The sequence below is a fragment of the Phyllostomus hastatus genome, unplaced genomic scaffold (assembly GCF_019186645.2).
Source record: "Phyllostomus hastatus isolate PE091 unplaced genomic scaffold, TTU_PhHast_1.1 phas_contig_86, whole genome shotgun sequence".
In the NCBI taxonomy this organism is placed as follows: domain Eukaryota; kingdom Metazoa; phylum Chordata; class Mammalia; order Chiroptera; family Phyllostomidae; genus Phyllostomus; species Phyllostomus hastatus.
Window position 1 is genome coordinate 91,322,680 of NW_025333977.1, and position 5,841 is coordinate 91,328,520.

The 5,841-nt window shown below is 39.7% G+C and overlaps 1 pseudogene; it reads right to left on the minus strand.

Moving 5' to 3' along the window:
• Positions 1-4,115: 4,115 nt before the first annotated feature.
• Positions 4,116-4,534, minus strand: LOC123827447 (annotated as a pseudogene).
• Between the last annotated feature and the right edge of the window lie 1,307 nt (positions 4,535-5,841).

Here is a 5,841-nt window from a genome sequence, read left to right on the forward strand (position 1 = left end):
GCACTCCCTGAAAGAATTTCCCAGGTGTATACCCAGGGGTCAGCTTGCTGGATTTGAAGGTACTCAATTGTCCTTCAAAATGGCTGCACCCGTAGTGAATGAAGGTCTTATTTTCCCACTTCCTTTCCAACATTTGGTAATAATATGTGACCCAAAAAGCACATATAGTTGTTAGCAACAACTAGCTTTGAAAGGAAGTATAAATGATTTAGTAGAAATCATGCTTTGAATGTAGAATGGGCAGAGATAAATTAGAAAATAATTCTTGGAGAAAGAGAGCCTTACAAGAAGTGACAGATGGGCTGGGAAGGTGAAAGCTGTCTAGGTGGGGTGTGTGCAGGGCTCACAGGGCTCAGATTGATTGCCATTGGAATGGTCCTCATGGACAGGGGAGACTTTTCTTCTGACCGTAGCTATCTGGCACTTGGTCCAGTCGGTTTCCAGCCTGCCACTCACCCCCCCACCCAAAGAAAGAAGTCTTTTCTAAACTTCTCTGGGAATGTGAGGGGCTCTCAGCTTCCCACTCCCTCTCTTCTTTAAGTCTCTTTGTCACTTTGTAAATTTATAAAATTGACAAGTTTTGACTGATGCATCCCCTGAGAAATCACCCCTATAATCAATACACAGAAGACTTCCATCATCCCCCAAAGTTTCCTTGTACATGTTTGCAGTCCATCTTTCCCTTTGCCCCTAGCCCCATAGAAAGACTGATCTGCTTTCTGTAGCTGTAGGGAAGTTTGCTTTTTTCAGAATTCTGTATAATATAATTTTATAGTATAAGCTTTTTTGTGTCTGGCTTTTTTCACTCAGTCATTATCTTGAGATTCATTCATCTTATTGGCATATCAATAATTTATTCATTTTTGTTGCTGAATAGTATTCCATTGCATGACTATATCACATTTTGTTTATCTACTTGTTGAGAGACATTTGAGTTGTTTTCTGTTTGGGGCTATTATGTATGAAGCTGAATATGAATGCTCATGAACAAACTTTAGTGTTTGTTTTAATTTTCTCTGGTACATAGCAGTTCAATGACTACACCAAATGACAGGTGTATGTTTAGCATTTTTAAAATCTGACACTCTTTTTCCAAGTGGCTGTACCACTTTACATTTCCAACAGCATTATAAGAGAGTTTCAGTTGGTTCACATCCTTGCCAACAGATAATATAGTCAGTCTTTTTAAATTTTTTGCTATTCTAATGGGTGTACAATGGCATTTCTATGTTTTTTTTAGATGTTGACATTTTAATTTCATTTGAATGTAAGTCATTTTTCGCCAGCTAAGAAACAAAATCAAACTAAGGCAATCTAGTTCCCTAAGGATTCAGGTGAAATCTTTTTTTAAAATAATATATTGTATTGATAATGCTATTACAGCTGTCCCATTTCCTCCCCTTTATTCCCCTCCACCCTGCACACCCACTCCCACCCATATGCTCTGCCTTTAGTTCATGTTAATGGGTCATATATATAAGTTCTTTGGCTTCCACATTTCCCATACTATTCTTGCCCTCCACCTGTCTATTTTCTACCTACCATCTATGCTACTTATTCTCTGTACCTTTTCCCCCTCTCTCCTCCTCCCACTCCCCTGTTGATAACCCTCCATGTGATCTCCATTTCTGTGGTCTGTTCCTGTTGTAGTTGTTTCTTGGTTTGGTTTGGTTTTAGGTGTGGTTGTTAATAATTGTGAGTTTGCTGTCATTTTACTGTTCATATTTTTTATCTTCTTTTCTTATATAAATCCCTTTAACATTTCATATAATAAGGGCTTGGTGATGATGAACTCCTTTAACTTGCCCTTATCTGACAAGCATTTGATCTGCCCTTCCATTCTAAACGAAAGCTTTGCTGGATAGAGCAATCTGGGCGTAGATCCTTGCCTTTCATGACTTGGAATACTTCTTTCCAGCCCCTTCTTGCCTGTAGGGTCTCTTCTGAGAAATCAGCTGATAGTGTTATGGGCACTTCTTTGTGGGTAACTGCCTCCTTTTCTCTTGCTGCTTCTAGGATTTTCTCCTTCATTTTAATCTTGGATAGCTTAATGATGATGTGCCTTGGTGTGTGATTCCTTGGGTCCAACTTCTTTGGGACTCTCTGAGCTTCCTGGACTTCCTGGAAGTCTATTTCCTTTGCCAGATTGGGAAAGTTCTCTTCATTATTTGTTCAAATAACTTTTCCACTTGTTGCTCTTCCTTTTCTCCTTCTGGTACTCCTATAATTTGGAGGTTGGAACATTTAAAGATGTCCTGGAGGTTCCTAAGCCTCTCCTCATTTTTTTTTTTTGAATTTTTGTTTCCTCATTCTTCTCTGGTTGGATGTTTCTTCCTTCCTTGTGGTCCACACTGTTGATTTAAGTCCCAGTTTCCTTCCTATCACTATTGGTTCCCTGTACATTTTCCTTTATTTCACTTAGTGTAGCCTTCATTTTCTCATCTAATTTGTGACCAAAGTCAACCAATTCTGTGAGCATCCTGATTACCAGGGTTTTGAACTGTGCATCTGATAGGTTGACTATCTCTTTATCACTTAGTTGTATTTTTTTCTGGAGCTTTGATCTGTTCTTTTGTTTGGGCCATTTTTGTTTTGTCTTGGTGTACCTGTTACATACTGAGGGGCGGAGCCTTAGGTGTTCACTAGGGTGGGGCAACCCAGTCACTGGGTTGTGACACTGTTTGTGGGGCAGGGGTCCGAAAGGGAACAATGGTGCTTGCTCTGCTCTCTGCCAGATTTGTCACTTCCCCCACTTCCCCCAAGCAACCTGGGCCCTTCTTGTGCTGATTCCCATGTGGGTGGGTTTGTGTATGTTCTAGGACTCTGTGGGTCTCTCCACAGAGAGTCTGGGGTTTCTCCCACTTCTGCCTCAGCCCCCACAGGTGTTTTCAATGAGTGGTTTGAGGCTTTGTTTCCTGCGCTGGGCCCTGGGTTGCAAGGTCTGTCTTGCTCCTCAGTTGTTTCCCACAGTTTATTTGCATGCGAATATAGAACTGCCTGCTCCACATGCTGCAGCCTTGCCGCAAAACATAGAACTGCCTGCTCCACATGCTGCAGCCTTGCCGCAAGTCCTGTCCAGCCTGGCTGCCCAACTCAGCCCCTCCTACTGGTCTGGATGAGTATGTTTTCTTTACTCCTTGGTTGTCAGACTTCCATATGGTATGATTTTCTGTCGGTACTGGTAGTTGTTTTTTTTTTTTTAATTGTGGTTGTCCTTTTGGTTGTGCAAGAAGGCACAGTGTGTCTACCTATGCCTGCATCTTAGCCGGAAGTCCTCCCAGGTGAAATCTTGAGATCTTCAGGAGAATGACATAATAATAAAAGGGGCTAACAATGGGGTTGTAAACTCTAAATAACAACCACTTATCTACATTTTTCCTTAGAAAACAGCTGAAGGTCTAGTCTTTAAAGACATTGCATGTAGATCACCCTAATCTGTAAAGGATAGAATTACCCAAATTACTATACATGGTGCCCAACCTATTGGTGAACTAGACCAGAGCTGGCCAAGGAGTGGTGAACAGAGAAAGTTTTTACATTTTGAAAACTTGCTCTGAGGTTTAAAAAAATTTCTGATTGCTCATAATGTTACAGATGCATCCTCACTAATATTTGTTTTTTCCAAGGTTTTCCTCTAGAACATGAAGTTAGAGCACAAGGGATAGGATATTTTTAAACAAAATATTTTCAAAATAAATTACTTAGTAATAAGAAATTTGATATATCACATTTTTCCATTTGCCACAAGAGCAAACTGACAATAAAGACTATTTAAAAGAAATGCTCAACTCAAAAAGGGTGGTGGTAGTAACACTTTTTACTACAGAATGACCTCCCATTTTTCCTTACAATTAACTTTGTAATTTTCCATGATAAAGGTTCACGTAGAAAAGCTTAGCTCTTTGTCAGGGCCATAAGATGAAAAACAGTGTGCCCTAATTAGCTAATTGTAAGCTCAGTTAATGTCTTTAGGATGATGGACCCATAAAACCTGGCCACTATTTTGGTAAACATCTGCAAACTGCAGGATTCCTTAGCCCTTAGCCATAGTTTCTGCTCAGCATCTTAAGCTGGGTTCAGTTCTCTCTGCCTGTTCCTCAGGCCTGAGGTGGGTGCTAGTCATCAAAGCCTGGAATGTCATCTCAGGAGTAACCCAAGTAGCCTTTGGATGCATAGCAGGCAATGTGAAGATGGGAAAATCTCGGTGGGAACACTAGGATGCCATGATAAGGACAGGAGCACGGGTCTGCCCCCGCTTCCCTGCTCCCCTGGCTGATATAGCCTGCCAGCAGGAGGGAACCTATGATATTGAGAAAGGTGCCAATCAAAAACAGCACTGTAGCAAGCAAAATGGCCTTGCTTGCTTGCTAAGATGTGGGATCTTAGGAGGACTTTTCTTAAACTGAAGGTCAATGTAACCATCATCCGTGCTAGAAAGCCTTGAGTATTTCACTTTAATACTGGGGATTCCAGGAGCCAGGTTGTTTCGAGATGGCATTGTAATGCACTGACACAGCGACAGTTGGTGCAACATGTCAAGTCGCTGAGCGCACCAACAAGTCGACAGCTCAGATGGAAACAGAGATGCTCATGACACCCTTACCTAACTGCCACCTGCCCCCACCCCTGCCCAGACCAGCTCAGCCTCATTATGGTATTAGTTAGCATAATTACTAATATTCAAAATAACTAATGTGCTTATTAGCCATTCATATATCTTCTTTGGTGAAGTGTTGCTTCAAATTTTTTGCCCATTTAAAATTATATTATTTGTATTTTTATTATTGATCTGTAAGAATTCTTTATATTGTCTGGATATAAGTCATTTAACAGATATGTATATTGCAAATACTTTCCCCCATTCTGTGGCATTTTTAAAGTGTCCTTTCAGAAAGCAACATTAAAAATTTTTTGACTAGGTCCAATTTATTAACTTTATGTTTGAATTTATTTTATTTATTTTTTATTTTATTTTTCCATTATTACTTAGTCCCCTTATATGCCCCTACTCCCTGTAATCACCCCATTATTGTCCATGTCCATCAGTACTTTTTCCTTTTTGCTCAGTCCCTCCATCCTTTAACCCCCCACTTTGCTGTCAGTCTGCTCTTTATCTGTTGATAGAGTCTGTCTCTATTGTGCTTGTTAGTTCAGAATGTTGATTAGATTCCACATATGAGTGAAAACATATGCTATTTGTTTTTCTCTGACTGGCTTATTTCACTTAGCATAATGTTCTCCAGATCTATCCATGCTGTCAAAAAGGGCAAAATTTTCTTCTTTTTTATGGTTGAGTAGTATTCCATTGTGTAAAAGTCCCACAGTTGTTTTATCCACTCATCTATTGATAGACACTTGGGTTGCTTCCATATCTTGGTGATTGTAAATTACACTGTGATGAACATAGAAGCGCTTATGTTCTTTCAAATTAGTGTTTTGGGTTCCTTCAGATATATTCCCAAAAGTGGTATTGCTGATCATAGGCAGTTTCATTTTAATTTTTTTGAAGTATCTCTACACTGCTTTCCACAGTGACTGCACCAATCTGTATTCCCACCAACAGTGAAAAAGTGTTCCCCTTTCTCCATGCCCTCACCAGCATGTGTTGTTTGTTGATTTATTGATGATAATCACTCGGACAAATGTGAGATGATATTTCATTGTGGTTTCAATTTGCATTTCTCTGATGATCAATAACATTGAGCATCTTTTCATATGTCTATTGGCCATCCATATGTCCTCTTTGGAGAAGTGTTGATTCTGGTCCTTTGACCATTTTTTAATTGAGTTGTTTATTTTTTTGTGTTGAGTTTTATAAGTTTCATATACATTTTGAATATT